Here is a 10715-nt window from a genome sequence, read left to right as displayed (position 1 = left end):
TCACTGGCTTTTCAGCTTTTCATTGATTCACCATTGTCTTCATTATGAACTTCAGACATCTTAGCATGGAGTACAAGGTACTCATTGATGTGGCTTCTTCCGGTTTCTCCTTTCAGGTACCCCATTATTTCTCCACTCTATTAACGTCCATAAGTTTCAGATAAACCCAATTCATTGTGATACCAACCGCTAATGCTCTACTCTTTTCTGTCTCTTCTCCTGCTTCTCACAGCGTGGTTTTACAATATGCTATCCTTCCCTGGGGGTACCTTTACACCTCCTCTCATAAGTTCAGCGTAGGTATTTTCACTGGTTCTCCAAAAGCCAGCTTAAGTTCTCCTTCTGCAACAAGTACTCCTTCACCCTTCTCATGCCCAATGTCTCTAAGGTGAACGTCCTATTAGAACGCTCTGCACACCTCTATCTTCTCACTTACTATAGAATGTTAATATTAGTTTCAATCTCCTTCATAAGTCTGGGAGCCACGTGAGTGCAGGTGCCTTCTCATTTGTTATTATACTTTAAGCACATGAGTAGAGATACATAAATATGTCTGGATAAATGTTGAATTAAATGAGTGTCTCCACAAATCCAATATAAAAGCGATTGATCATAGTAGAGAACCAGTAGTAAATTATCTATTACTTGTTTATATAATTTGTTTAACAAAGACATTTCCTTCTTTAGAGCTTTTAGTGCTCATTAAAAAATTAAAATATTTGAATGACTACTCCTGTTAATAATGTCTATGTCAGAATTTTTATGGCAAAAGTGCTAAAAATAAAAATTCAAAAATTCTAGCCGGGCACGGTGGCTCACGCCTGTAATCCCAGCACTTTGGGAGGCCGAGGCGGGCGGATCACAAGGTCAGGAGATCGAGACCATCCTGGCTAACACGGTGAAACCCCATCTCTACTAAAAATACAAAAAATTAGCCAGGCGTGGTGGCAGGCTCCTGTAGTCCCAGCTACTCAGGAGGCTGAGGCAGGAGAATGGCGTGAACCCGGGAGGCGGAGCTTGCAGTGAGCCGAGATGGCGCCATTGCACTCCAGCCTGGGCGACAGAGCGAGACTCCCTCTCAAAAAAAAAAAAAAAAAAAAAAATTCTAGCAGTATTTTTCCAAAGTGAGTTGTATAAAACACCTGTTTATTGTTTATTTGTCCCAAAATAATTGAAGAGATATATACATCCAATTATTATATAACATTTTAGGTACTCTGTGTGTGTGTGTGTGTGTGTGTGTGTGTGTCTTTGTGTGTGTGTGTGCTTATTATATTCCTAAAAAGTTGAGGAAATGTGATTAATATCTTTGAATAGATTTTATTTTGTCAAAGACTGTTGGAAGTCCCAAAATAATATGCATTGTGAATTACTAAAATGGGTAATTTTTGTTTTTTGAGACTGAGTCTCACTCTATCACCTAGGCTGGAGTACAATGGTGTCATCTTGGCTCATTGCAATCTCCGTCTCCCCAGCTCATGCAATCCTCCCATCTAAGCCTCCCAAGTAGCTGGAACTGCAGGCACACACCACCACTCCCTGCTAATATTTTTATATTATTTTGTAGTGACAGGGTTTCGCCATGTTGCCCAGGTTAGTCTTGAATTCCTGGGTTCAAGCAATCTGCTCACCTTGGCCTTCCAAAGTAGATGCCTGGGATTACAGGCATGAATCACCATGTCCAGCTAAAAATGAGATTTTAATATACATTGATGATGGGTCATTTTTTTCTTAGAACATTCCGCCATAATATAATTAAAAACATGTATTAATTTAATATGTGTCAAGGCATTTTCAGAATTAGTATTCCATGGGAAACACTTCAGAAAACGTTTAAGGTAACATTTCATAAATGCTAACATTGTTTTTAAGCCTTACTAATGTGTTATACTTATGGTAATAAAATTTACTTTGCCATATACAAATGTAAATGTATACATCAACTTAATAGACACATCCTTATGCTCATTACATTTATTCCCTGCCTTAGGATCCAGCAAACATCCTTACACCTAATAAGAGTTAAGTAAATACTTTTCTGGGTTTACCCAAATCTAATTACTAATTATGATTAATTTGTTGTAAAATCAGAATTTTAAAAAAAATACTAAAATAATCCAGGATACACAACATTCTTAAGAAATGTACTATTGTCTCCCTCTGTTCATGCAGTTTCTTTTTTTTTTTTTTTTAGAATAACAAAAAATATTTTACTGAAACATAAGATTTACAGAAGTTTCCAGACAAGCCATACAAAACGGTCACAAGTTTTTTTTGAAGGGGGGAATCTACACTTGACAGCAATGTTATTAGTGAGGGCTATGATGTTTGTTTAATGTTCCCATTTTAGTTCAAACAATCAAGCTTGTCCATCTACAGCGTCTAAATAAAGTTAGATTTGGCTAGAGAGCATATTCTAAAGACCTGGTTAGCTGCTTTTAACCAATGCAGTTAGATTACCAAAAAAGGGGGGAAAGGAGCCCATAAAATTAAAATAAAACTACCTCTCCCCTCAAAAAAATAAAATAAAATAAGGAAAAACACCCACACCCCTGCAGCTAACCTGACAGCTACCTTCATTCACAGTGCTTTATACTTAAACCAGGATGGGGGAAATGAATAAAAGCAGGGAGGAGCCACTGCTTTTAAACGTTTCACAGCAATCCAGATGATACTTCTAGCCTCTGCTCATGCTTTATGACAGTGAATCAGGACAAGACATAGATTTGCTAATGTGCATTTAATCACCAAAGGACTGAAGATGTCTGGGCTTTTTTATTCTGTAATGTTTCTAAGACTGTGTCCATTAAATGCAAACAAAAAGGAGGACGTCTTGGCAGAACAGGAGAAGTGATACACACTTGATGATCGGATCAGTTTAAAGATTATTCATGGCATATAGCCTAGTCCATGCTCTAGCTGTTTCTATGGCTTGGGCTTCGTTGGTCTTTCATTGCTCCACTACATCATTTGCTAATGGATCATCTGGATTGGGAGCACTTAACAAGGCCTGAATCGATAGCAGAACTGTGCGGATCTGCAGTGCTGGGTAACACTTATCTTTCAAAATATCTAAACATATTCTTCCCAGCTTGTCTACATTCGGATGATAAATTTTGGTCATGAAACATACTTTAGGGGCTGCCATTGGGTATTCTTCAGGAAGGAATAGTTCAAGTTTAAAAGTCCCTCCCTCAAAGGGGGAACCTTGAGGGTCAGCAGTGACCACATGAAAATAACGGGCGTTGCTCTCATCTGGTTCTGTTTTGATGCCAGGAACTGGTTCTGCCAGCAAACGCTGGGTTTCCTTGATGATCCTGTGGGGCAGCCCGGCCATCTTGTCAGAACCCGAGTTTGGCCTCTGTTCGTGTAGTTTCTAATAGACCTGACGTAGTTTCTCATATCCCTGAATTTAAAGTGTCTGGTGTTTCTCATACACAAGTAAGGGTGGAAGACTGCCAAATCAAGGCGAGCTGAGATTCTTCTCCTGGCATTACAGATACTGCACAGTAATCTCACAAAAGTTATGTGATTTAAATAAATATATCAGAAAATACTCATGGTAATAAGTCATAAAACACTTGTCTCACAAATTAGAATCGTGAATGGTAATCCGTGAAAACCAAGAACGTGCTCAGTTCTATTAACCAAATCACCATTCTAAAAATGCTGATTGCATATTGGCTCTTAATGCATATTCATTCTGACTTCTTTTCTGCATGTATCTATCATTTGTATTATTTATATAACTGAAGTGAGACACACTCTAATAAGCACAAATTAACATTGACCTTTTTACTCAGATCTCTGAAACTTTAACCCATTTAAACTTTTAATATCTAAAAATAAATTTAACAAAATCAAACATGCTCTTATTAAAATGATTTAATTATTTCAGTGATACGGTATTTATTTGGCCCAGTAACCATTAAGAGATAATAGAGATTTCTTTTGCTAATATAGCATGAATATAATGAATGAATGACATTTAGAAAGTAATTAACATCATTGCCACAGTTAATGTCTTTCTCCATATCATGAGGATAATGTCTCTTGATCTGCCCTCATGATGTGTGACATTCTTATTTTATAACAGATGTATCACTGCTTTTCAACAGTTTTCCATTATCTCACTTTTACAGTTCAAATTATTCATATCACAAATGCAGAGGTATGAGGCAGGGTTGTAGAAATGCCTATTCATGGTAGTCTACCATGAAGGTCACAACTCAATTTCATTATATTTTTGTTTAAGAACCAGGCATGCTTTTTATGTCCATGAATCAAATTAATTTATCCACCATGCTTGGTATTTATTTTAAAACAAATAATATCACCATTTAAAAAAAACTAGTCACTTTCTACTTTCATATCTAATTTCACATGTTGCTATCTTGTTCCTTTTGAATAATTTACAAGAATTCCATTATCCTCTAATAACAGAACCTGTAATTTTCCATGTTTGATAAAATAATTTGATATTAACTATTTTGGGCCAAAGGTCTTTTAATTGCCTTCTGTCCTTTAAATAATTTATTTTAATTGAATTTTTGTGATAGCTGAAAGAGAAACTGCACATTGCATTGTACCCTCCTATAATCCATAAACAGTTTGGGCAAAGGTCTACTCATAGAAGCTGTACTTCAATTGCTAGATTTTTTTCTATATTACATATCTGCTGGAGCTGTATTTCTTTATTAATTTATTTTATTCATTAAAAAACTATTTGTGACTACTAAAATGAAATTGGTGTTAGGTGCTTGGTACACTGTAATGAACAGAGTAAATTAGCTCCTTACTCTCATGGGGCTTATATTTGGAAAGCATAATTAAAATTTGCAATATATTCTCTGAAAAATAAAATAGAGACACCAACAGAAAACAAGAGGAGTCTGTTTAAAATTAAAGTGGTTGGGTACAACCTGTCCAAGATGATAACATGCAAGAGAGAACAGCTCATGAAAGCGCCTGGAGGTAAAAAGAGTGTGATTATCTTCATAGTGTGTGAAGATGACAAGCGTGGTGAAGGAGCCCAGTGTGTTCTGAGCCAGTCAGGGAAGATGGTGGCAGAAAATTAAGTTGAAGAATGAACAGGGGCCAGAGCTGAAAGAGTCTTGTAGGTGTCTGTCACTGTTTGTTCAGATAAAACTTAAAAGAATTTCCTTGGGAGCTTAAGTTTTCCCTCTTTATGTTCTGCTCGTTGCTAATTAAGGAAATATTACTCCTGGAGCAAGTGTTGTCTGAACGCATTGCGCCAGGCAGTCCACCAATGTGAATGCTGTGATTTGGTGGTAAGCATGTTACCTTGCAATGTGGTGATAATCTACAGTGACATTTGAAGATCTGGCCTTTGTTTTAACCCAGGCTGTGTCAGGTTGTGGCATCAATAGTGCTGTTGACACTTAAAAAGCAAAGTGTTTCATAACATTTGGCTGGAAACAAAGTGCTTGTTAGTATAATGTTGGCATTTAAGAGTTCTATACTTTGGTGTCTACGTATGCATGCGTATATACATACATAAAATTATTAGGTAGGAAATAGGCAAGTCAACATAAAGCAGTTTATATGAGGATAAATTAAGATTATTTCTGTGATCATATCTATCCCAGTCCTAAATTTACATGAGCTATTGAGTAAAATATTAGTTTATTTCCCTCATCCTTTATGTGCTATGCACTGGAATGGGCACTTCATTTTATCTTACATAAGACAGTAAATGTTTTTGTTTCCCCTTTATCTACAAAACAATGAATTTTATTAAATTATTATGAAGCCTCTTGAGTAGCATCATTTTATAAATAGTAGATTTCTACAACAGCCTTGTAAAACAGCCAATTTTCCCCTCACACAATCTCTTGACTATCATGTAAGGCAATGGTTCTCAACCTTGACTGCTCATGAAAATCTTCCAGAGAGCTCCTAAAAATCCCTATAAGCAGGTTTCTCCTGAGATCAATCAAATCATAATCTTAGGGGCAGGGACCGTGGCATGTGTGTTTTAAAAGTTTCCTAGGTTATTTAAATGGGAAGTCAAGGTTAAGAGTACTGCCCTGGGTACCATATATAGTGAGGCCAAGATTATCTTACAAAAATGCATGCATTCACCTTTCAAAAAATTTCCCTTTGAAATCCTACTCTGCTTTGAAGTCAGAAAAGAATTGTCAGCTCTCTTATGAATTCTTTCTGTTTGAAATAGCCTTTTTTTCTTTAATAAACTAGCCTTTGTGTATATTTCTATAATAGCACTTACAGTGTCCTATAACAAAAGAGAAACTGAAATGTTGGACTTTTTTTTAGAAGGTAAGTTCCTAGAAGGCCAGGATAGTTTCTAGAGCCTTTAGACCAGTCAGAACAGTGACTTTTCATACAATATAATTTTATAATTTTATAATTATAATTTAATAATGTTTCTTTAATAATGTTAATAGAGGAAGACATCAAAGTCTACCTCTATTTATATACATATCTTTATTTCTATATGCATATTAATAATGTTACCTATATAGAGATATAGATATAGATCAACATATATCCTTATAGATATATATATAAAGATACAAATATAGGTATATCTATATAATCAGTCCAACAAATGCATGGTTTTATATTATCTTGGAATTTTACATTCATTTTAATACAAAAACATGTTGAATAACTTCATAATATTTTCTTAAAATAGTAGTGTTAGAACTTTGTCTTTTAAATGTAATTGATGCTCAATGATATTTGATGATACTTTTTTCATGGCATCAGTATATCTTTTAAAATATTTCTTTGAATATCTGACTCTGGAAATTATAACATACTCATTGTTTGTCAATAATTATCAGAGAAGGGGAAAGGGACAGTGACTTAACTATATAGATTTATTTTTTAAAGGACCGATGGAAGAATGAGATAGCTTTTGAAAACAAAGCAATGTGATTGAATTGGGAAACATGGATCCTAGTTTGAAATCTGACATACATTTACTGGTTGTTTTCTCTTTCTGCATCTCAATTTCCTCCTCTGTATTTGTACTTTTTATTAGACATAACTGAAGCAAACAATCTTCTCTATCACTTCCATGAATGAGAAAAAAAGAAAAAGTTTACTAACTTTTGATTCTATGTAACTATGTAATTCAAGTCAATGACGAAACCTCCCCTCCCTAGATGTTTTATCCTTGATGATTCAGGAAAGAGACTGAGAAGTTCTTGCATGTCAATGATGACTTTGCCTTTAAATTTTTATCAGGTAGGAAAGACCCAAAAAGGGTAAAAGGGAAGTGCTGATTAAAAAAAAAAAAAATGCCCTACACACCACTGCACTCAACCTAGGCAACAGAGTAAGACCCTGTTACAAAAGAAATGTAAACAAATTAAAATAAAAAAGAATAGCCTCAAAAAATTGCATCTACCATGTCACAAGTGTGAAAACATCTATATTCTGGAGATATAAACATTGCTAAGATTAAAAAGAGAAGAAATAGAGAAGAAAACATGAATCTATATTTGTAGATCTCAGTGATGACTTTTTTAGTTAATATTTTGAAATTTCACTAGGGAAACTGAAGAAATAAATATTTAATATTATTTAATTTTAATTAGTTTATTCATTTTTATTTGTTTTTTTCAACTTTTATTTTAGGTTCAGGTGGTATATGTGAAAGTTTATTACACGGGCAAACTGCATGTTGCTAAGGTTTGGTGTATGTTTGAATGATCCATCCAGGTAGCGAACACATTACCCCAAAAGTAGTTTTTCAACCCTTGCTCTCCACCCTACAGTAGTCCGCAGTGCCCAGTGTCTATTGTTTCCATCTTTATCTCCATGCATACTCCAGGTTCAGCTCCCAGTTGTGAGAATAAGGGAGAATATACAGCAATTGGTTTTCTGTTTTTGTTTCTGTTAACTTAGGAAATGGCCTCCAGCTGCACCCATGTTGCTGCAAAGGGCATGAATTTGTCCTTTTTAATGTACGACATTTTCTTTATCCTGTCCACTGTTGATGGGCATCTAGAATGATTCCACGTTTTTGCTGTCACAAAGAGTGTTTTGATGAATATACGAGTGCATGTGTCTTTTTGATAGAATGATTTATTTTCCTTTGGAGATATACCCAGTAGTGGGATTGCAGGGTTAAATAGCAGTTCTGTTTTAAGTTCTACGAGAAATCTCCAAACTGCTTTCCACAGTGGCTGAACTAATTTATACTCTCCCCAATAATGCGGAAGCATTCCCTTTTCTCCAAAATCTCACCAACATCTATTATTTTTTGTCTTTTTAAAATAATAGCCATTCTGACAGGCACGAGATGGTATCTCAAAAACACTCCTGAAAGAAATCATTAATAATACAAACAAATGAAAAAACATCCCATGCTCATGGAACAGAAGAATCAATATTGTTAAAATGGCCATACTGCCCAAAACAGTGTATAGATTCGACACTACTTCTATCGAATTACAACATCATTTTTCACAGAATTAGAACAAAAAAAAACCCAGTTTTTTAAGAAAAAATATGTGTAATTTCTCCTTACTGTGTCTGTTTATTTCCAAGTACTAAATCTGAACACCAGTAAAATAGGAAATAGTAATATATATACACATCTGAGGGCTAAGCCCATGGCCAGCTATGCTGCTTCTATGAGAACCCTCAGCTGAGGGCATCAGCTCAAACCATCCAAGTAATTGCTGTTCTGTTCTTTCAAGTGGGGGTTCTGCAGCATTAAAGGACAGCTCACTGTGGGCTTTGCCTTAAAAAATATTTTTCTCTCTCTGAATATTTCTTTTTTAACTAATCTAAAATTCATGTGGAACCAAAAAGAAAAAAAAAAGCGGCTGATTTGCCAAAGCAATTCTAAACAAAAGAACAAAGCCGGAGATATCACATTATCCTACTTCAAACTATACTACAAGGCTAAAGTAACCGAAACAGTATGGTGTTGGTACAAAAGTGGAGACACAGACCAAAGCAATAGGATGAAGAACCCAGGAATAAAGCCACCTACTGACAACTATCTGATCTTAAAGTCAACAGTAACAAGCAAAGGAGAAAGGACTCCCTTCCTTCCCCTTATTCCCTTATGCCCTATGCAATAAATGGTGCTGGGATAATTAGCTAGCCATGTGCAGAAGAATTAAAATGGACCTCTACTTTTAACCATATACAAAAATCAACTGAAGATGAATTAAAGATTTAAGTCTATGACCTAATACTATAAAAATTTTAGAGGAAAACCTAGGAAATACCATTCTGGACATTGGCCTTAGCAAATAATTTATGACTGAGTCCCCAAAAGCAATTGCAATAAAAACAAAAATTGACAAGAGGTACCTAATTAAACTAAAGAGCTTCTACACAGCAAAAGAAACTATCTAAAGAGTAAACAGACACCCTACAGAATGGTAGAAAATATGTGCAAACTATGCATTTGACAAAGATCTAATATCCAGAATCTGTAAGGGACTTAATTTAACAAGGAAAAAACAAATAACTCCATTAAAATATTGGCAAAGGACATGAACAGACACTTCTCAAAAGAAGACGTACAAGTGACCAACAAATGCAAGAAAAAATGCTAGGCTTTGCAATCATTAGAGAAATGCAAATTAATTCATTTTAATTTTCATAGTGACATGTGGCTAGTGCTGCCACATCGAAGAGTGCAGGTTTTGACTCTATCCCGAATATCAGCTCCTTTGAAGACAGGGAGGTCACCATGTAGACAACATTTTTTTTATGGTTGGGCACCTGTAGAGATCCTTTTGGTTTTGAAGGCCCAAATGTACCTTCTTGTACTTTCTTCAAATTAGTTTTAGGTTAATCCTCTGAAACCACATGGAGAAAGTCAAATCCTTCTTTGGCATCACAGCCATCTAAATAAGTTTCTCAATCTAATATTTTATTCTCCAGCCCAAGGAGTCTCCTTTTCATCAAGCATTTCTCTAGTTTTATGCTAGACTCTAATCTAGTAGTCTTATGGACTGCATTGTGTCTGCCTTCCCAAATTCATATATTGATACCTGAATCCTCAATGTGACTGTATTTGGAGAGATGGTCTTGAAAGAGGTAATCAAGGTTAAATGAGTTTATAAATGTGGGGCCATAATCCAACAGGACTGGCATCCTTAAAGAGGAAGAGACACCAGACATCACATGAACAGATTATGTGAGGACACAGTGAGAAGGCAGTCATCTGCCAGCCAAGGAGAGAGGCTTCAAAACAAGCCAAATCTGCCGACACCTTCATCTTGGACATCCAGCCTTCAGAACTGTGAGGAATAAATTTATGTTACTTAAGCCATCAAGTACGTTTTTTGTTTTTTGTTTTTTGTTTTTCTTATGGCAGCCAGGCATAGTACCACAAATAGACTCTTGCTTCTTTAGTCAGGCAGATGTGGACTGGAAACCCAGCTACTCCATTTGCTTATAATATGTTCTTGGAAAATTTAACTCCACTTTTTTCTTCTATAAAATATGTTTAGTAAAAATATATTGAATACCTCATGTTTTATCTATAAGGAGTAATACATATAAGTTGCAGGTAAACAATATGTAGCAGGTAGTGAAACTTTTCTTCCCTACCACTTACAATAGCTTCTAGTTTGCTCTCATTAACCTATATCCCTCTCAAAGTTTGATACACAGATCTAGAGGGCGTTTTCCATGTATACTTTTATATGAATTTGACCATAGGCACAAATGATCATTTTATAAATAGCTAATCT

At 35.3% G+C, this 10715-nt stretch overlaps 1 pseudogene across 1 annotated transcript; it reads right to left on the bottom strand.

Moving 5' to 3' along the window:
* Nucleotides 1-2187: 2187 nt before the first annotated feature.
* LOC106995043 (ubiquitin-conjugating enzyme E2 N pseudogene) lies at nt 2188-3355 on the bottom strand (annotated as a pseudogene). The gene has a single exon (XR_013411603.1). The product of XR_013411603.1 is annotated as a ubiquitin-conjugating enzyme E2 N pseudogene (transcript).
* Between the last annotated feature and the right edge of the window lie 7360 nt (nt 3356-10715).

This window comes from Macaca mulatta, chromosome 20 (assembly GCF_049350105.2).
Source record: "Macaca mulatta isolate MMU2019108-1 chromosome 20, T2T-MMU8v2.0, whole genome shotgun sequence".
Taxonomy (NCBI): Eukaryota; Metazoa; Chordata; class Mammalia; order Primates; family Cercopithecidae; genus Macaca; species Macaca mulatta.
This window is presented reverse-complemented; position numbering and strand designations above follow the sequence as displayed.